Below are 22,715 nucleotides of genomic sequence, written 5' to 3'. Positions count from 1 at the left end.
GGCACACTCATGTTGCCAAGAGGAAGGAATTCACTGTCTACCAGTTATATCATCTCATTTCCCTTCTAAGATCCTTGTCAGATTTCCTTTCTTGAGCAGAGTCATTTCCCATATCCATGAGGTCTTTTGAGGGAAACCTTCAGTCCTCTGAGCCCTACACATTCGATGTTACTTCTTGGCATTACAGCCTTGTTAGAAAAACAGGTACTTCTTGAAGGTAGAGCCAAATCTAAATGAGACAATATACTCATTTTTTAAAAACTGGAAAATTGAAAAAAAGATTTTAGAACCAAACCAGCCTGGGTTCAAATTCTGACTCTGTCACTTAATACTACAGAGACTTAAAGGAAGCTTGGCATAATTTCTCTGAATTTATTTCTGTAAAGAGGAATAGTAAAATCCACTTTGCAATGCTGTTGCACTGTAAGAATCAGGGATAATTTTTGTAAGATGCTAGGATAATGCCTGGACAACACAGGTGCTCAATCAATGGTAACTTGTTATTCTTGGAGTAGCTTCTCTAATATAAGGGAGAGAATATCCTGATATAAGACACACAACTATGTTGGCTTCTGTGGAAACAAAGGGTCACTTAACAAAGTGGGTATCTAGCTTTGTACCGTAAGCATGCAATAAATTCTACTGAATGAATGGTAAAAGACACTGTTTCCCATTTATACTAGAAGAAGGATAGCTTTCCTTTTCCCTAAACAGCTCGTGAAAGTCACTGTTTTCAAGTGTTCATTGTGCTCTGATATTCTCAGCTATAAAATGCTGTGTGCAACAATACACTTTTAGCTGCAGACGACCAAATCAAAGCTATTAACTAGAATGTCAGGGCTTTGATTGTACCATGATAAATGGTGCTCATAACATGACCTTGGTGACTGAAAGATCTGGAAGTATCTTCTGAATCTTCAAAGACTAAATTGATTCAGTATGATTTTTCTATTGAAAATATTTGTGGTGTTCAAAATCTTTGAAATTGATAACCTAGGGAAGCTCCGTAAGGAAAGGCCAGGGTGTTGTTGGTTATAGTCTATCTATTTATACAATGCCTAGAGAAGAGGAGCTCAATAAATACTTGTTGAACTTTAAAAAAAAAAAAGGCGGGGAATACAAACTGGTAAGGTATGTAGCATATATGGCAAGTCAATATTCTAACTAGGGATTTAATTAATAAGAACATCATATTGCTAAACCACAAGAGAAAACACAGGCATCATTAAAGGTTAGGTGCCTTAATATTATTATTCATAGCAGAATTTCTTTACAAAATGGAATTTCTCTAGCTTTGCAGCCTAGTGAGTCACCTTATTATTTTCTCATCTGTATGAACAGTGATTTCTAAAGATAAAGAGATGGGTTTCCTAAACTTGCAGACATTCCCCCAAATTTGGCGATGTTAATTTCAAAATATCAGCACTTTAAAAAATTGTATGTTGACTCCACACTGATCTTTACACACCAGATTTAGACTTTAGAGCACTAGCTAATGCCAGTATTCAAGCCATTATTTTTATAGCTGCCTGTCAGACAACAATTGAATTTTGGCATCATGACTTTATTTATCCCAAAGCAGTTTTGTATTATTGAATATTAAATATATATATTTTACAATGTTTTCATTACAGTTCTATAAAAATGTTGCTACTAGTAACAAACATAGCTCTGATATACTTCATACCACTGAAACAAAGAAAATAATATTAGGTAATCCAAACCAAAATAATATTAGGTAATCCAAACCAGAAAATATTAATATTAATATTAATATTTATAAATTAATATCATAATATTAATATATATTATTATATATATATAATATATTATAATATATTATATATATATTATATATATAATATTATTATAATATTATAATATTTATTATATTATTATAAATATATAATATATTATTATTATATATTTATTATAATTAATATTATAATAAATTAATTAAATTAATTTAATATTAATTAAATATTAATCTCCAGAAGTTTATTTAATTCAAGTTGGTCAGAGATCAGAGATATAAAATATTGCAAATACATCATCAAAGATAAGCTCTAAATAAATGGTCAAATATAATTGTGAATTTGTAATCTTTTATAGATTCCTCCTTATTACATATGTCTATATACATATACAACTTTTCAGAAGTATATTTTTGTAAAACAGGATGAAATCAGCTGTAATGAAACAAGGAAGTTGCAGGTGCAATAGCAAAAAAAGAAGACTTTAGAAACTTTTAGCTATTTGTCCACTTTTCCATAAATTCTTTTTGGTAGCCTTTGCTTAAAATATTGGCATATTCCATTTGGAACATACTTCTATTCTCTTTCTTCCACTCAGGTGGAAACAAAGCGAGGTTTCTTAAATCTCAACGAGATCATGATGATTTTTTAAATGCAACATCAAGCCTCAACCCTGAAGATCCGCCTTGCTGAAGCTAATGGCAAAGTGAAGACAATTTAAGAAAAGAGAAGGCAGCAAAGTGACAGATGTTGAAAAGAAATGACTAGCTTTCATACCTAATCCATTACTTCACCCCTTATGTCAAAAGCCACGCTGACAATCTCCCTTAGCCGGCATTGTTCTTCCGCCAACCCTGGGTTCCTGCCCATCTCCGCAGGCACATGCGCTCTGCCTCCTCCCGGGCGCCTCACGGGACAGGTTGCTGGTTCCCGCACTGCCCCACAAGGCGCCGCCCACACCTTCTTTGTCTTTCCTGGCAATCTGCTGAGAAAGGAGAAGAGATTCTTCCCCCAACCTGATGTTTTATTTTCCCATTTCTCTTTTGGATCTACATCTTTCATATTTGCTAAATATTTGCTAAACTTACTCTGACATGCTTTGTGTGAATTTTTGTTTGGAACCAGACACATCAAATTTAACCTAACGTTCCTGGGAAAATCATAAAATGGCTGTTTCAATGGATTTTTTTTACTGAATTAGTACATACAACATCTGTTTCATAGTTACTATAATAAATAATGTTTCACTTCTCAAGACTGTTATAAAAATAATTGATTTTGACATTAGCCCATCTATTTAATACGGTCTATAAAATGTTCAAAAAATTCCGGATAATGTGATGGCCTAACAAAGGAGCCAATCTGCTAGCTGGATGAGGATGTTGGAACTCTGTCTGGGGGGGGGAGCTCTACAGAAGCACAGTTACAAAGGCTGTAGGATGGTGTCAGCTGTCTAGTCCCAGTGTTTGTTTATCCATCCAGCATAGCTTAGGGTAAAAGTCCTGTATTTGTTTCTATGGTTATAAACGGTCCCACCCTTCTGGACATTTACATTGAATCAGTCAGCCAGCCAGCCAGTTGTGCAAAAAAGGGTCTGGGAATAATTAAAATGAGAGTTATAAAAATTTTTTTGCCATTGTACCATTTCTTTGTCAGATTCTAACAAAACCAACATATCTGAGACAAGACTAAGATATCTGAAAATGCTGAGACTATACCAGCCAACGTAAGAACAGTATAGTAATTATTTATGGCTGTTAAAGGTGCATGGATCCGTATCTCTCCCAGGAATGCAAACAAGTACACAAGAGCCTGGCCCGCTAAGGGCTAGCCCAGTGGGGCCTGGATTGTGTGAGGAACCCTGGAGGATCCTGGGAAAGAACTCTTTCTAAGGGGAGAAAGGGTCAACCACATGAGTTTGTTCCAGTACCAGTGCCTCAGCAGTCAGAGGAGTTGGGGACGATAAGAACAGCAAAGCATTTGCCACTCTGATTTGTCTTTCAATGTCCTCTTCAAGAACTGGCTGTGTGGAAGCTGCCAAAGAAGGTGGAAGCAAGTCTCTGTGACATTTGGGAACTGTGAGCTTCTTGACTGACACACAGTGGCTCAAAGACCTGCTGGTGGCGGCTGCACCAGCATCAGAAGGTCCAGGGGCCCCTTCGGTAAGAAGAGAGGGACAAGGGGACCTTAGCTGGTGCCTCAATATGGCCCCACCACCAGTGTTGTAGCAGAATAATTTATTGAATTTCACTTCTATTTTGTGTTGGGAAAGGATGAAGGGGTGGTTGTAGTTCTGAGGAAATCAAGAGCTTGAGTCTCACTCAGTCTTCATAGAAAGGCTGAACCCAGAGCCCAGGGCTCCAAGACTTGCCTGGGGACCCAGCAGAGCCATCCGTTTTATGCAACCACACAGGCTTGGGCAATGAGCATATCAGCGGGCCTTTCCCAAATACTGGGGGCCACACACAAATCCTAACTTCCCCTGAACCCCAACAATGACAGATTGTGCATTGCAGTCTGGCAGGATGGGAACGATGAACATATTTAATTCAATCTGGAAAAAATTTATCAAATGTACCATTTCTCATGTTACAGTATTGTGGTGGAATCACATCCATGCCTACTGTATTGGGGGGAAAAAAGAAATTCTATCTATGACTGCTAAGACCCCATTTTCATTCCCAGGTTAAAGAAAAAAGGGTTACGAAACCAAATGCTAAGAAGTTGCTAGATTTACTGGGGTCACCATCTTTGGCTAATGTCAAACACCTACAACTTGCATAGAGTAAGTGTTAGAAAAGAAGTATGTGTTTCAAGGAAAAGAAAAAACATATGGCGTTGCTCTGGCCCAGTTACAAGCTCTCATTTCTAAATAGAAATCTCCCTTATTTATCTGGGAAATTGTTGATAAAATGGCAGCAGTAAGCCCAGACTTCAGTTTCGTCTCATCCATTCAGGAGGTGTACTCCTCTGTTTCGCTCATGCTGATAACATGCCCATCCTCATTCATGTCAACTGTATCTGCTCTGTGAGATCCAGTGTCCATCAAGGGGCATCACGCACTATTAAGAAGGCCTCCACACTACTGCCTTGCAGTCACCACCGTTCTGATCTGATGTGATGAGAGTGAGTATGGAAGTCAGATATTTACCAATGCTAGGTTAGTCTAGAAATGTCTGTCCTGAGATGTGAGGATCTGGGGTAGGGGAAAGGAATCAAAGTGATATTTACACAGATCACACTTAGTTACCACGAGCATCAAGCAGTTTTGGTGAATGGCCTTGAGGGCCAAGTCTAGAATCAGAGTGGGATGACCCATGGGGCACAAAAAGAACATATTAGACTTTCTGTTTGTATGTTTATCTTATGTATATAATTCTCAATCATTTTAAAATTATAAAATGAAAGTTATAAAATGAAAACATTTAAAGTTATAAAATGAAAACAAGGAACTTATATATAAAATATATATATATATATATATATCTCCAGAAGTTCTTTGGAATTATTAAAGACAGTATTTGAAATTACAACTTCATAGTCACTCTAGTTAAAGTTGAACTTTGTACTAAAAATATAAAATTACTTAGGACATTAACAAGTAACGTTCAGAAGTATCACTGTCAGCAACAAAGGATCTAGAATATTATTAATAACATACATTATTGTGAGAGAAAATATTTTTGTGCTATTAATTTTAGAAGTAATTACAATTCCTTTCTTCTTTCTAATATATAATGTCCATATGAGGGCATGAGGGAGAAAGTTTTACTACTATATGTCGATCAGTGAAGTTCAGAGACTACTACTGGTATAAATCCAGATCAGGAATATACACAAAAATATTTCACAGCGGGCCCTACAGTCTTCCCCTGCAACTGTATTTAAATCTTTTCCCAAAATTAGGCCCTAAATATTTAATTAAAGAAAGGATTCTGAAACTAACAATAAAATTTTACAACCACTGTGCTAGACAATCTTATACTTCAACCTATGATACACAGGAAAAAAATCCACCCATTTCAGAAATATTCTCCTAGTCTTTGTTTATTCACTGGAAACATATAAACCTGTTATAGCTTTACGTCAACATAATTGCCAACATTCTACCAATTCCTCCATGGAAGCTCGAGAAAGATAGGTTCGGGGAGATCCATGGGGAACACTGGTTTATTGTCCACAAGTGACCACAATACAAGTTCATGTACTGAGATATAGCATACATTTTATTAAACCGTTTTTAACCTTACTAGCTAAGTTAGCTCACAGCTTGATATACTTTTTTTTTTTAAACACCTTTATTGGAGTATAACTGCTTTAAAATGGTGTGTTAGTTTCTTCAGTGTAACAAAGTAAATCAGCTATACATATACATACATCCTCATATCTCCTCCCTCTTGCGTTTCCCTCCCCACCTCCCTATCCCACCTATCCCACACAAAGCACCGAGCTGATCTTCCTGAGCTATGCGGCTGCTTCCCACTAGCTATCTTTTTTACAATTGGTAGTGTATATATGTCCATGTCACTCTCTCACTTCGTCCCAGCTTACCCTTTCCCCTCCCCATGTCCTCAAGTCCATTCTCTATGTCTGCGTCTTTATTCCTGTCCTACGCCTAGGTTCTTCAGAACCTTTTTTATTTTGGATTCCATATATATGTGTTAGCGTATGGTATTTGTTTTTCTCTTTCTGACTTACTCATTCTGTATGACAGTCTCTAGGTCCATCCACCTACTAAAAATAACTCAATTTCATTTACTTTTATGGCTGAGTAATATTCCACTGTATATATGTACCACACCTTCTTTATCCATTCATTTGTCAAGGGACACTTAGTTGCTTCCATGTCCTGGCTATTGTAAACAGTGCTGCAATGAACACTGTGGTACATGACTCTTGAATTGGTTTTCTCAGGGCATATGCCCAGTAGTGGGTTTGCTGGTTCGTGTGGTAGCTCTATTTTTAGTTCTTAAGGAACCTCCATACTATTCTCCATAGTGGCTGTATCAATTTACATTCCCATCAACAGTGCAAGAGGGTTCCCTTTCCTCCACACCCTCTCCAGCATTTATTGTTTGCAGATTTTTTGATGATGGCCATTCCGACCGGTGTGAGGTGATACTTCATTGTAGTGTTTTTTTTTGGGTTTTTTTTTTTTTTTTTTTCCGGTACACGGGCCTCTCACTGTTGTGGCCTCTCCTGTTGTGGAGCACAGGCTCTGGATGTACAGGCTCAGTGGCCATGGTTCATGGGCCCAGCCGCTCCACAGCATGTGGGATCTTCCCGGACCAGGGCATGAACCCATGTCCCGTGCATCGGCAGGCGGACTCTCAACCACTGCACCACCAGGGAAGTCCCTCCCTTTCATCACTTTAAATATATCCTGCCACTCCCTTCTGGCTTGCAGAGTTTCTGCTGAAAGATCAGGTATTAGTTAACCTTATGGGGATTCCCTTCTAGGTTATTTGTTGCTTTTCCCTTGCTGCTTTTAATATTTTTTCTTTGTATTTTAATTTTTGATAGTTTGATTAGTATGTGTCTTGGCATGTTTCTCCTTGGATTTATCCTGTATGGGACTCTCTGTGCTTCCTGGACTTGACTGTCTGCTTCCTTACCCATATTTGGGAAGTTTTCAACTATAATCTCTTCAAATATTTTCTCAGTCCCTTTTCTTTTCTCTTCTTCTTCTGGCACCCCGATAATTCGAATGCTGTTGTGTTTAATGTTGTCCCAGAGGTCTCTGAGATGGTCTTCAGGTCTTTTCATTCTTTTTTCTTTATTCTGCTCTGCAGTGGTTATTTCCACTATTTTATCTTCCAGGTCACTTATCCGTTCTTCTGCCTCAGTTATTCTGCTGTTGATTCCTTCTAGAGAATTTTTAATTTCATTTATTGTGTTGTTCTTCATTGTTTGTTTGCTCTTTAGTTCTTCTAGGTCCTTGTTAAATGTTTCTTATAGTTTCTCCATTAAATTTCCAAGATTTTGGATCATCTTTACTATCATTATTCTGAATTCCTTTTCAGGTAGACTGCCTATTTCCTCTTCATTTGTTTGGTCTGCTGGGTTTTTACCTTGCTCCTTCATCTGCTGCGTATTTCTCTGTCTTCTCGTTTTACTTAACTTACTGTGTTTGGGGTCTCCATTTCGCACGCTTCAGGTTCATAGTTCCTGGTGTTTTTGGTGTCTGGCCCAGTGGCTAAGTTTCGTTCAGTGGGTTGTGTAGGCTTCCTGTGGGAGGGGACTGGTGCCTGTGTTCTGGTGGATGAGGCTGGATCTTTTCTTTCTGGTGGGCAGGGCCATGTCCAGTGGTGTGTTTTGGGGTGTCTGTGAACTTATTATGATTTTAGGCAGTCTCTCTGCTAATGGGTGGGTTTGTGTTCCTTTCTTGCTAGTTGTTTGGCATAGGGTGTCCAGCACTGTAGTTTGCTGGCCGTTGAGTTGTGGTGGGTCTTAGCATTGAGATGTAGATCTCTGGGATAACTTTCACCATTTGATATTATGTGGGGCTGGAAGGTCTCTGGTGGACCAATGTCCTGAACTCAGCTCTCCCACCTCAGAGGCTCAGGCCTGGCACCTGGCCGCAGCACCAAGACCCTGTCAGCCACACGGCTCAGAAGAAAAGGAGGGAGAGAGGGAGGGAGGGAGGGAGGGAGAGAGAGAGAGAAGGAGGGAGAAAGAATAAGATAAAATAATTAAAATAGAAAAAAATTATTAAAAATGAAAAAATAAAGAAAAGAGAGAAAGAAAGGAGAGAGGAACGAAACCAAAAAACAAATCCACAAATGATAACAAGTGCTAAAAATTATACTAAATAAAAAACAAAAAAACAGCAAAGCAGACAGTCAGAACCCTAGGACAAATGGCAAAAGCAAAGCTATAAAGACAAAATCACACAAGGAAGCATACACAGACACACTCACAAAGAGAGAAAAAGGAACAAAAAGAATAAATATATATATATATATAAAAAATAAAAAAAGAAAGAGAGCAACCAAATCACTAAATAAATCTACCAGTGATAATAAGCTCTAAACACTAAACTAAGATAAACCTAAAACCAGAAACAAATTAGATGCAGGAAGCAAACCCCAAGTCTACAGTTGCTCCCAAAGTCCACTGCCTCAATTTTAGGTTGATTCGTTGTCTATTCAGGTATTCCACAGATGCAGGTACATCAAGTTGATTGTGGAGCTTTAATCCGCTGCTCCTGAGGCTGCTGGGAGAGATTTCCCTTTCTCTCCTTTGTTCTCACAGCTCCCGGGGCTCAGCTTTGGATTTGGCCCCGCCTCTGCATGTAGTTCGCCATAGGGCCTCTGTTCTTCACTCTGACAGGATGGGGTTAAAGTAGCAGCTGATTCGGGGGCTCTGGCTCCCTCAGGCCGGCGGGAGGGTGGAGTACGGATGTGGGGCAAGCCTGCGGCGGCAGAGGCCGGCGTGACATTGCACCAGCCTGAGGCGCGCCATGTGTTCTCCCGGGGAAGTTGTCCCTGCATCACGAGACCCTGGCAGTGGCGGGCTGCACAGGCTCCCAGGAGGGGAGGTGTGGATAGTGACCTGTGCTCGCACACAGGCTTCTTGGTGGCTGCAGCATCAGCCTTACCGTCTCATGCCCGTCTCTGCAGCTCGTTTAAGCAGTGCTCTGAATCCCCTCTCTTGTGCACCCCAAAACAATGGTCTCTTGCCTCTTCGGCAGGTCCAGACTTTTTCCCAGACTCCCTCCTGACTAGCTGTGGCTCACTAGCCCCCTTCAGGCTGTGTTCACGCAGCCAACCCCAGTCCTCTCTCTGGGATCTGGCCTCTGAAGCCAGAGCCTCAGCTCCCAGCCCCCACCCGCCCCGGTGGGTGAGCAGACAAGCCTCTCTGGCTGGTGAGCGCTGGTTGGCACCAATCCTCTGTGTGGGAATCTCTCCACTTTGCCTTCTGTACCCCTGTTGCTGCACTCTCCTCCGTGGCTCCAAAGCTTCCCCCCTGCCACCTGCAGTCTCTGCCCGCGAAGGGGTTTCCAAGTGTGTGGAAACTTTTCGTCCTTCACAGCTCCCTTCCACTAGTGCAGGTTCCGTCCTTATTCTTCTGTCTCTGTTTTTTATTTTTTTCTTTTGCCCTACCCAGGTACGCGGGGAGTTTCTTGCCTTTTGAGTAGTCTGAGGTCTTCTGCCAGCATTCAGTAGGTGTGCTGTAGGAGTTGTTCCACATGTAGGTGTAGTTTTGATGTATTTGTGGGGAGGTAGGTGATCTCCATGTCTTACTCCTCTGCCATCTTGAAGGAGCCCCCCTCAGCTAGATATACTTTTAAAGCCAAGATAAAAATTAATTGTACCCTTAGTATTTCAGTCTCATTCTTTAAGATGCTAGACAACCAGTTATTCAGAAACAAAATCTGAATTCTTTCTACTCTTTTTTTTTTTTTTTTTTTTTTTTGCAGTACGCGGGCCTCTCACTGTTGTGGCCTCTCCCGTTGCGGAGCACAGGCTCCGGACGCGCAGGCTCAGCGGCCATAGCTCACGGTCCCAGCCGCTCCGCGGCATGCGGGATCTCCCCCGACCGGGACACGAACCCGTGTCCCCTGCATCGGCAGGCGGACTCTCAACCACTGCACCACCAGGGAAGCCCTCTACTCTTCTGTATGCTTGAAAATGTTCATAAGATTCTGTTGAAAAATAGGTTTTTTTCTCTGGCTTAAATGTGGAAACATAATTTAATGTTTAATGTGTGAAAATTTATATCAGAGAAGAGTATAAATTAGAAATGCAGATGTTGATAATGATCCTTTACTTTAAACTTGCTGCTCCTATTTGCATAATTATAGCCCTGTGCATGTGGAAAAACGCATCTGAGATTTAAAAAGGAGAAGATGCTTCAAGTGTGATAGCCACCCTCTATATGTTAATGACAATAATTATAAAAATTATGATGGGACAAATTATTAAATTTTAACCAAACTTAGGTGGAAACAAAGAATTTGAGAAATGGAACTCATCCTACCTCTTGTTTTACAAAAGAGGGGGCAGAGCCCCAGAGAGACCCAATGACTCCTGTGTAGGCTTGTGCCCAGAGCCCAGTGCAGTGGTTTTTCCATCATGTCATATTGCTTTGGTACTCTCTGGGAATGGAGATATCTATCAATCAATCAATTAATATGGCATTAAAAATAAAATTAAATCAAACAATTTCTTTTTTTCACTGACATGGCCCTTCTCTCCTCATATTTCCTCCTGATAAGGGACAGCAACGTCATGAGACAATAATCAAGATGGCATTTTTTTTATGAGACTGTGATATTTCATAAAGATTGACGTCTCGATTGCTTGAAGCCCAGATCCTCTCATTTGTTGTGCATGCCGACTTGCTACACCTTCTCTTTTATTTGTCCTGGTTTTCTGCCTGCTCTGTGAGTCAAGCTTGCACTCACCTGATTCCCATTTATTAAGCACCTTAATGGTGCCAGAAGCTGGGGATTCATGGGAGGAATGGAACCCAGCTCCACCCTCGAGGATCTCCATCAGGTGGATGGGGAAGGAACGGTCACCTCCTTCCCTCACACTCTTGTTCCCACAGTGCTGAGGGTCTCCAACTGCAGAACAACGCATCCTGCCAGGTTGCACCTGGCTGATAATTTGGCATCCTTCAAAGTGATATTCTTCAAATATCTTCCCCAAGTTACTTAGAGGAGCAGCTAAGTACAAGAGAAAGGAAGAAACAGAAGACTGGCATCCCTGTTTAGTGTTGCATCTGGGGTTGCAGGAATGTCAGGCATACTTTGTACACGGAGGACAGAGTACGATGGGTGTGGGGCCACCACTAACATCTATATTTTGTCAGGCCTTTAATTCGAGGAACATTTTCTCTCTGAGGGTGTGTCATATCTGATTCTGTGATGGGCAACGTCATAACAGGGTTCCATTCTATCTTCTCTCATTTCAGTTCTTTTCCTGTTATACAGAATGCTTCCACGTCTCTAGAACTTAAATATCTTGAGCTCTTCAGATTCTGGCTCCCTGGCATGAAGGCACCCCAAAGTAAGCTAGGCCCTTGATTCTCACGGAAATCAGGCATATACTTTCGGCAAGCTATTTGATCTGCTCTAAACAGGTCAAAATAAAAATGACTGATCTGTAGTCTCTTCCTAACCATTCAAATGTTTGGTCTGACGGGTGTGCTTAGGTCGTTCTGGGCCCCACAGGATGTTAGACCTTTTTTCTTTTTACCGTATTAGAGATAATGTGTCCTCAGAGGGCCCGGGACTTCCTTGCCCCTCCCACATTCCCCACGCTCCCCTCCTGCTTCCTAGAGATGTAAGTGTTCTTTCTGCTGCACCCAATCCCTTCCATAACACAGGGCAGATGTCTCACAAAGATCAAACTGATAAAGTACAAAAGGTGACTGCGAGAAGAAAATTCCATAAACATCTACAGGGCAATAGGACTATGAACAATAGGCTTCATGCGCATGGAATAACACGACTGTGTGTCTTTTGTGAAGCTCTCTGAGGACTTTATGTACTAGTCCGTCTTATTAGCCTACTTTACAGGTGGAGACCTTGACACACGGAGAGACATACACCCCCGAGGTCATACACTGAGTCAGGAGTATAGCAGCACACAGAGCAGTAAGCAGCCATCCTATAAAGCTACGCTTATACCAAGTGTGTTCTGAGAGGAGAAGAGCAAAGCTGATGAATGAAAACAAAGCTATTATATCGAGCAGCACCACCTATTTCTCCCATGCCAGACAAAGGTCTGAGACAAAAGAGAGAAGAGGGAGAGAAAAAAGAAAGCCACGTTAGGATTTGCAGTGTATGATGGGAGAGAAAGATATTTAGTCCAACATCTAGTTTTAAAACAGTTTTAGTCTATAACTATGCAAATAATTCCATGAAACAAAGTAAACATTATATATCAATAGTTTAACATCAACTTCGCTTTTCTCCCCCAATTGAAAACCTGCACAACCCCAGTGTCTCCACCAAACCCATTACACGCCAGGTATAGCACCATGCTTTGCATGTGTTGATAGCTCACTTCTTTATATACTGCCTGGCACGTCACAGTCACTCAAAGAGCTATTGAATGGACAGAGAGATAGATATTAATACCTATCTCAATATTAATACCTTCTTAGCCATGAATGATGTCAGCAAAGAACAATTAATTTGGACAGAGTCACAAATTAGTTCATGGCAGAGCTGGGATTTTTTTTTTTTTTTTTCTTTGCGGTACACGGGCCTCTCACCGTTGTGGCCTCTCCCGTTGCGGAGCACAGGCTCCGGACGCGCAGGCTCAGCTGCCATGGCTCACGGGCCCAGCTGCTCCGCGGCATGTGGGATCTTCCCGGACCGGGGCACGAACCCATGTCCCCTGCATCGGCAGGCGGACTCTCAACCACTGCGCCACCAGGGAAGCCACAGAGCTGGGATTTTTAACTCTCCTTCCAACTCCCCAAGCTAAATGGCTGGCTTATCAAGGTATTTCAACCACATAAGTAATCTTAGAAGAGATCCAGCAAATATAACGTTCTCTACATTGTCACATTTCCAGCAGTGTTCAACTGTCTTAGGATCTTTCTACTATCCCACACTGTCTAGGTCAACCTTCAATCCCTCAACTCATAAAACAATGGTTCATGTCACTAGTTTAGCAATGATATAGCATTTCATTGTGACGGCACTAGTGCTATCACTTCATTTAGTGTATTTTGTAACCTCAATTCAATTTGAGGTTCGTTGAGGGCAAAGGTGTTGTGCTTTTTACATTTTTGCATTACCCCCAGAATCTCACTACACAGTATTAAATAGTTAGCATTTTTAGCAAACTGATGACAATGAAAGGACATTATTGGTGCCACTCTGTGACTGGACATCAAGAGACACTGAGGAAAAACTAAAAGCTGGTCTTCTGAGAAGATAAACCAAATTGATAAACCGCTGGCCAGACTCATCAAGAAAAAAAGGGAGAAGACTCAAATCAATAGAATTAGAAATGAAAAAAGAGGAGTAACAACTGACACTGCAGAAATACAAAGGATCATGAGAGATTACTACAAGCAACTCTATGCCAATAAAACAGACAACCAGGAAGAAATGGACAAATTCTTAGAAAAGCACAACCTTCCCAGACTGAACCAGGAAGAAATAGAAAATATAAACACACCAATCACAAGCACTGAAATTCAAACTGTGATTTAAAATATTCCAGCAAACAAAAGCCCAGGAGAGATGGCTTTACAGGTGAATTCTATCAAACATTTAGAGAAGAGTTAACCCCTATCCTTCTCAAACTCTTCCAAAATATAGCAGAAGGAAGAATACTCCCAAACTCATTCTACGAGGCCACCACCACCCTGATACCAAAACCAGAAAAGATGCCACAAGAAAAGAAAACTACAGGCCAATATCACTGATGAACATAGATGCAAAAATCCTCAACAAAATACTAGCAAACAGAATCCAACAGCACATTAAAAGGATCATACACCATGATCAGGTGGGGTTTATTCCAGGAATGCAAGTACTCTTCAATATACGCAAATCAATCAATGTGATACACCATATTAACAAACGGAAGAATAAAAACCATATGATCATCTCAATAGATGCAGAAAAAGCTTTTGACAAAATTCAACACCCATTTATGATAAAAACCCTCCAGAAAGTAGGCATAGAGGGAACTTACCTCAACATAATAAAGGCCATATATGACAAACCCACAGCCAACATCGTTCTCAATGGTGAAAACTGAAACCATTTCCTCTAACATCAGGAACAAGACAAGGTTGCCACACTCACCACTATTCTTCAACATAACTTTGGAAGTTTGAGCCACAGCAACCAGAGAACAAAAAGAAATAAAAGGAATCCAAATTGGAAAAGAAGAAGTAAAACTGTCACTGTTTGCAGATGACATCATACTATACACAGAAAATCCTAAAGATGCCACCAGAAAACTACTAGAGCTAATCAACAAATTTGGTAAAGTAGGAGGATACAAAATTAATGCACAGAAATCTCTTGCATTCCTATACACTAATGATGAAAAATCTGAAAATGAAATTAAGGAACACTCCCATTTACCACTGCAACCAAAATAATGAAACACCTAGGAATAAGCCTAGCTAAGGAGACGAAAGACCTGTATGCAGAAAACTATAAGACACTGATGAAAGAAATTAAAGATGATACAAAGAGATGGAGAGATATACCATGTTCTTGGATTGGAAGAATCAACATTATGAAAATGACTCTACTACCCAAAGCAATCTACAGATTCAATGCAATCCCTATCAAACTACCAATGGCATTTTTCACAGAACTAGAACAAAAGATTTCACAATTTGTATGGAAACACAAAAGACCCCGAATAGCCAAAGCAACCTTGAGAATGAAAAACGGAGCTGGAGGAATCAGGCTCCCTGACTTCAGACTGTACTACAAAGCTACAGTAATCAAGACAGTATGGTACTGGCACAAAAACAGAAATATAGATCAATGAAAAAGGATAGAAAGTCCAGAGATAAACCCACGCACATATGGTCACTTTATTTTTGATAAAGGAGGCAAGGATATACAATGGAGAAAAGACAGTCTCTTCAATAAGTGGTGCTGGGAAAACTGGACAGCTACGTGTAAAAGAATGAAATTAGAACACTCCCTAACACCATACACAAAAATAAGCTCAAAATGGATTAAAGACCTAAATGTAAGGCCAGACATCATCAAACTCTTAGAGGAAAACATAGGAAGAACACTCTAGGACATAAATCACAGCAAGATCCTTTTTGACCCACCTCCTAGAGGAATTGAAATAAAAACAAAAATAAACAAATGGGGCCTAATGAAACTTAAAAGCTTTTGCACAGCAAAGGAAACCATAAACAAGACCAAAAGACAACCCTCAGAATGGGAGAAAATATTTGCAAATAAAGTAACTGACAAAGGATTAATATCCAAAATTTACAAGCAGTTCATGCAGCTCAGTATCAAAAAAATAAACAACCCAATCCAAAAATGGGCAGAAGTCCTAAATAGACATTTCTCCAAAGAAGATATACAGATTGCCAACAAATACATGAAAGGATGCTCAACATCACTAATCATTTTAGAAATGCAAATCAAAACTACACTGAGGTATCATCTCACACTGGTCAGAATCGCCATCATCAAAAGATCTGCAAACAAGAAATGCTGGAGAGGGTGTGGAGAAAAGGGAAGCCTCTTGCACTGTTGGTGGGAATGTAAATTGATACAGCCACTATGGAGAACAGTATGGAGGTTCCTTAGGAAACTAAAAATAGAACTACCATATGACCCAGCAATCCCACTACTGGGCATATACCCTGAGAAAACCATAATTCAAAAAGAGTCATGTACCACAATGTTCACTGCAGCTCTGTTTACGATAGCCAGGACATGGAAGCAACCTAAGTGTCCATCGACAGATGAATGGATAAAGATTATGTGGCACATACATACAATGGAATATTACTCAGCCATAAAAAGAAACGAAATTGAGTTATTTGTAGTGAGGTGGATGGACCTAGAGTCTGTCATACCGAGTGAAGTAAGTCAGAAAGAGAAAAACAAACACCATATGCTAACACATATATATGGAATCTTAAGAAAGAATAAAAAAAGGGTTATGAAGAACCTAGGGACAGGACAGGAATAAAGACTCAGACACAGAGAATGGACTTGAGGACACGGGGAGGGGAAAGGGTAAGCCTGGACAAACTGAGAGAGTGGCATGAACATATATACACTACCAAATGCAAAACAGATAGCTTGTGGGAAGCAGCCGCATAGCACAGGGAGATCAGCTCAGTGGTTTGTGACCACCTAGAGGGGTGGGTTAGGGAGGGTGGGAGGGAGACGCAAGAGGGAGGAGATATGGGGATATATGTATACGTATAGCTGATTCACTTTGTTATACAGCAGAAACTAACACCCCATTGTAAAGCAATTATACTCCAATAAAGATGTTAAAAAATAATAAAAATAAAACAATGAAAGTAAAATTTCTTGATTAAAAACACTATTTACCGCCCCCCCCCCAAAAAAAGGAGAGACACTGAGGAGGTTTCCTTAACTCTCACAGCCATCAGCTTATCAGTATAAGGACCACTGAAGAAGTAATCCATGATCCAGACCTGGCCCATGGGACAGGTCCCCAAAATAAAGAAATCTGATTTATGCAGATACGGTAGCCTCTATCCCTTGTTCCTTCTTCTTCCTCAATAAACAATGACACACATTTGGGTTAAAATGAGATATATCAAATATTCAGTACTTTTTGGTCCTGCTATGAATGAGAAATGTTGAGGCCTTTAGGACCATATTATATCCAACTGGGGATTTTTTTTTTTTTTTCACAGTGCATATACATTCCTTTGGTATAACCAGAAACCACATATGTGACCATTTCCCACATCTATAACATGATTGGCAGTTTCCACTTTCCTCAAAGTGAAGGGAAAGCACTGGTTGTACCCAAGGAGGGGCCACAGAGCTCATGGGTTCCAATGGCTTAAGCACAAAGTGCGATTTACAAAAGTGTCCAGTGACTGTTCTAATCCAGGGAAGTTGGTGGGCCATGTTTGTCAAGTGTGGAACTTTCGTGCACAGGTACTGACAGCTGGTAATAAGATACAGAAACTTTCACCACATCAGTAGCCCCAGTCCTTCCTGGCCTGGAGCCGTCCCAAGATCCGTGCCCTCTGCTACCGTGTTTATGATACACAACACAGTAGGGGCTACTGAACATGCCCATTCTGCATTCAAGGGGTGCTCAACCATTCCTTCCACATCTTCACTCAGGAGAAGTGATTTTCCAAATTCTCGGATGCTGGAAATGACCCAAACGTAGCTCACTAAACTAATTTCGCTCAGAATTTTAAAATGCATGTGCATTTGAGCATAAACACTACCCATATGTTTCTGATTCATTTACACTGAACTCATCAAAGGGCTGTGTTGTAAGAGTTGTTTGATGTCCAAGAATACTTGAGGGTTTTTTTTTTTTAATGGAATTTTATACTTTCTTTCACCATTTTCCTTAGGAAGCCAAACGCTATTAAGAGTAAACAAACTTGGACCCCCAAGGATCTGGGGTTTACCCTTATAGTCAAAGCTCAGGAGGACGTAGTTTGGCAGCTTGGCAAGAAAAGCATCTCTAGCCTTGGATGTATCTTGGCACGCTTTCCCAAAGGACAGAAAGGCCTAAGGTTGAGCAGGGAAATCCCTTTCAGGAGACCTCCTTTCATTCGGTGGTTTATTCATTCAATTCCAAAATGCCATCCCAAATACAACTCTCGGAAATGGCTTGCCAGTCTCTCCCTTGCCCGTGTGAGGAGAAGGCTTTAAAACATTGCTGTTGCAATTGCCCTTCATTTTTTGGAAGGGAACAAAAGCAGGGTTTTTTTAGGAAACCAGTATTTGTTCACCTGAATGCATCATGTCCTACATTTATATGCTAAAGAGACAAGACAAGCATCTCTGGCTACAGCTGAGAACTAATTAAAGTTGCTCTTTTACAAACATTATGTGGTTTGTTCCATTCTTCTTTGATTAAGAACAAAAGAGAAGGAGAGTCATTTATTGCCATGAGTCACTTGAGGTACAATGGAAGGAATTCCAAGACACTGCTGAGACAAAACAAAACTGACATTATGAAAGCCATGTCTAAACACTAATTTAAACTGTCAACTTACTACCAGGGAAGACTCCTGACAGAGAATTAAAGCTTTAAAGACCTTATAAATCACTGAAGAGATTAGCACCAGCGTGAATGAGTTAAAATACATTTCTGCCTTCAGAATGTTGGAGTGGTTCAAAGCAGTCCTCTAGGATTTGATGGGAAAATTAGTTGTAATAACTAGAAAGAGAAAAGTTCTCAAATATAGCTTCTTGGGGATTTCGGTGTGCAAGCTTCACCCGCCACAGTTATTTCAGGTACTTGAGCTAGTGAAATATAATATAGATGCTTTCAGGACCCAATATATAGTACAATAAAAATGACTTGAAAAATGTTAGAATTAAAAAACATTGTTTACAAATACCAAACATTTTTCCAACCCCCAAACCCACTAAAACATCGCTAAAATGTCAACCTAAACGTATGACTCAGCAGCGGCTTTAACACCACTTCATCCATCTCTTATTTCCCATCTGAGCTTGTCTCCAAGAATGCTGTTACAGATGTATTATTCTACAGCAAGACCCATCACCATGTCCCCCATTACAGGAAGCCTCCGATCTCTGTAGCCAACACCAAGAAGTCTTCGGAGGAAACTTTGTTAGGATTTCCATCAATCTGTATACTTAAGTATTGCCTCTTCAGGGCTTTTGAGTTAAGAATAAAAGAACCCCATGCTCCCATGTGAGCATCCTCAATCCCACCTACTGCTGAAAAGGGGGAGGGCCTAAGGAGCCCCAGTGGTCTGCACCCAGAGAGACTGAAACACCTCTATGAGAGAGAAGCCATTGGGAGCTGTGCAACCCTTCAAGAGAGAAGAGGCAGAGAGATGCGAACCCTTAAATCTGCACTAACACTGCACTAACCCTTCTCTGCCTTCCCAAGGTTTCACTAATCATTCCTCTATGGGTTCTGTCCCAAAGACCGCACGAAATAAAACTATTTCCTAAGTCACTGGTGCACTCTAGATGATCTCTTTGACTTGGATCTTATCACATCTCTGTCTGTCTAAAAATTACTTTTGAAGCACATGTTGATCTGGTCTCTTCCTTCCCCAACTTGGATACTTTTGCATGCAATAATTTTATTCCGTTCTTTGATTTTTTCTTTTGGCTTAAATCAAAGTGATACAGAAATCCACATGGAGAAGACTGTAATTGCTACAGTCTTCAGACTGAATCCATCCTTAGCCAGGATACAGCTGCTATGTTCTTTCCTCGCAGGCTCTTTACTTCTCCCCATCTGCTCCCCTATTAGTGGCACTTGTCAGAAACAGTCGGAAGTGGATTTAAATGGCTAATATAGAACAACAACAGAACATTTAGAGCAGCATCTCGAGGTGGAACCAGTTGATTCAACCATACACATCTAGCTGTGGGACACTCACTCCCAAGTTCCAAGACATAAAACTTAGACCTCAGCTTGGACACAGGTCTCAGGACCCCTTTAAGTATGTGGATGTGAATTGCTCCAGAAGCTTTTTGTCCAGGGTCATATCTATGTCAGTCTTTTGCCCAATGGGAATCTTAGTTTAGCTTTTTAGTAGTGCTATAGAGGTTGAATTACAGTTATATTACTCTAAATTCAGTTCTTTAATACCAAAACTATTGTGCTTTATTCATTTTTGGAAGAGAGGCAGGAAGCCTGCAATGTAATCGAGATCCCTCCTCGGGCTCCCCTTCCAGATTCCAAAATAGAACTCAGTTCAGAAACTGCAGAAGTGGTCTCAATAAAACTGTTGTCAGGGGCATCCTGCTTCTTTGAGGGCAGACTTGATAGCATGCCCATAATCCCACAGAGCCACAAACGCATCCCTAAACTGACTCTTCAGCCTATTGTAAAATGAAGGATCCTTAGCCTCATTCCTCGCTCTGAGCACGAAAACAACTTTCTCTGTCTCACGTCGCCTTGTCTAAAGACAGGAAGAGAAACTCAACCGTGAAATCTACCCAAGTAAGACCATCAGAAAGGAAATGATGGTCAAGATCTACTATCTGCTTCTGAACCCTATTGTCTACTTTTACTGATCTCTGGCTCTCAGGCTGAAGTTGCGTGAAAACCCCACCAGCCCAGTTCAAATGGCTTGCAGTTATTCCCAGGCACTTAATTCATCATGAACTCAGAGATGTGTTCAGGCTCCTGTGGTTCCATTTAAGCATTAGTCCACAGAAAAGTATACCAGGTATTACGCAGAAACCCTGGCATCAGGAAGGGGCCAGCTTGCCAGCACTTGAAGTGCAGATGAATGATTTGATTTGGTTACACTATTTAAAGCTCTGAGTGCAGGGAACACCTTGCACAGCCAGAAAACATGCTTTCTGTTTATAGGTCAAATGACTAGTCACTTAGAGGATCATAAAGATCATATTTGGATTTGGCCATCTCTTGCTGACATTCCTCCTGTGTTTGTAAACATTGCTGACTTTGACCCTAATCTCTCACAAATCCATGACCAACACCAAACAGCCACAGAGGAGCTGCAGAACATAATGTGATTCTGTAATGCAAAACAGGATGGCTTGCTAAATGTGCAGATCTGGAGAGAATTCCTGACATAATCTTTCTTACATCTTTTATGGTAATCATTCCCATCTTCGGAACACACGCAAACAGTACTCCCTTGGACATTGCGTCAGGAGGCTGGACTGCAATCCCTTCTGCTGGGTGAACTGCATATGACAGGGCACCGAGGCAAGGAGTATGTGAGCAGGACGCAGTATTTCCTGCGGATAGAAACAAGCAAAGAAAACCTAGAGACGGATTAGCTGGGGAGATGCTTCTGCTAAAGGAAAATAGGCGAAAGAGCAGCCACTCTCCCCAAAACTTGGAAATCAGCTCCAGTCATAACTTGCTTATCCGTGAATGCATTTAATGGACATTTATTGAGTGTCTACTATGTGCCTGTGTGGGAAAGGACCATTTCTGAGTGAAAGACTATGAGTTACAATTAATTAGGTATCTCACATTTCCAGTAGTCATGCCAAACAAAGCCAGTCTCACCTCACTAGGCATGGAAATAGTCTTCACAGTGGACAGGGAGTGTCTGTTTAAAATACAGTTATCATTTTTAAATAGGTAAAAACTATCGAACATTGGGAAGGCTGAAAATGGGAAGAGCCTAAGCTAATTAAGAAAACAAAGGAGAAAGAGTTGGATCCTGATTCCCACCTAGTCAGTACCGTGTAGACATGCAGTGTAGAACCAACTCTTTCCAACTTCAGTTGTCAGGACAAGTGAAGTTGGCTTTTCCCTACGGAGTCAGCTCTGTAAAGCAAATGTATAAAGATTCTTGTATCTTTTATTAAAAACACCAGTCGCATGCAGTTGTGAGGAAACCAAGTAAGTGGGCACAAGGCCAAGGGCTTGAGTTATATACCTTGAATCCTATAAAGTCTGATGGACTTTAAGGAGAATTTTGCCCTTGGGTCATTTATACAATCTTGCAAAATACCTGGAGAAAAGCAAAGGAGCATAGATCTCTCCCCAAAAGAGTCTCTTTAGGACTAGTATAGAATTACGGGCACATTTTTTAATACAATTGTCACTATTTGTACCTCAGGGATGAGAATATTTCAAATCCTGAAGAACTTATAACCGCTCAAATAAATAACCATTTCTTGAATTTGTTGGTGAGTCATAATAGTAATAAGTATAGTCTAACAATAGAGAGGAGGAAAAAGTGGAGGCTTCAAACCTAAGAAAGTATATGATAAAACATGATAATAAATGCCCATTTCTGCAGAACACCCTACTGTATGCGGTGGGGTTTTTTTTTTATCATACAGTATTTTACTTTTTTCCTTACAGCAATCTTGTGAGCTAGACTTTATTATTCCTTTTGGTAGATAGGAAAAGAGATTGATGGATATCAAAACTTGTCTAAAATCCCACAGATCCCACTCTTTTTTTTTTTTTTTAACATCTTTATTGGAGTATAATTGCTTTACAATGGTGTGTTAATTTCTGCTGTATAACAAAGTGAATCAGCTATACATATACATATCTCCCCATATCTCATCCCTCTTGCATATCCCTCCCACCCTCCCTATCCCACCCCTCTAAGTGGTCACAAAGCACCGAGCTGAACTCCCTGTGCTATGCAGCTGCTTCCCACTAGCTATCTATTTTACATTTGGTAGTGTATATACGTCCATGCCACTCTCTCACTTCGTCCCAGCTTACCCTTCCCCCTCCCCTTGTCCTTAAGTCCATTCTCTACATCTGCGTCTTTATTCCTGTCCTGCCTCTAGATTCTTCAGAACCATTTTTTTTTCTTAGA

This window comes from Pseudorca crassidens, chromosome 1 (assembly GCF_039906515.1).
Source record: "Pseudorca crassidens isolate mPseCra1 chromosome 1, mPseCra1.hap1, whole genome shotgun sequence".
Taxonomy (NCBI): Eukaryota; Metazoa; Chordata; class Mammalia; order Artiodactyla; family Delphinidae; genus Pseudorca; species Pseudorca crassidens.
Note: the sequence above shows the minus strand (reverse complement) of the source record.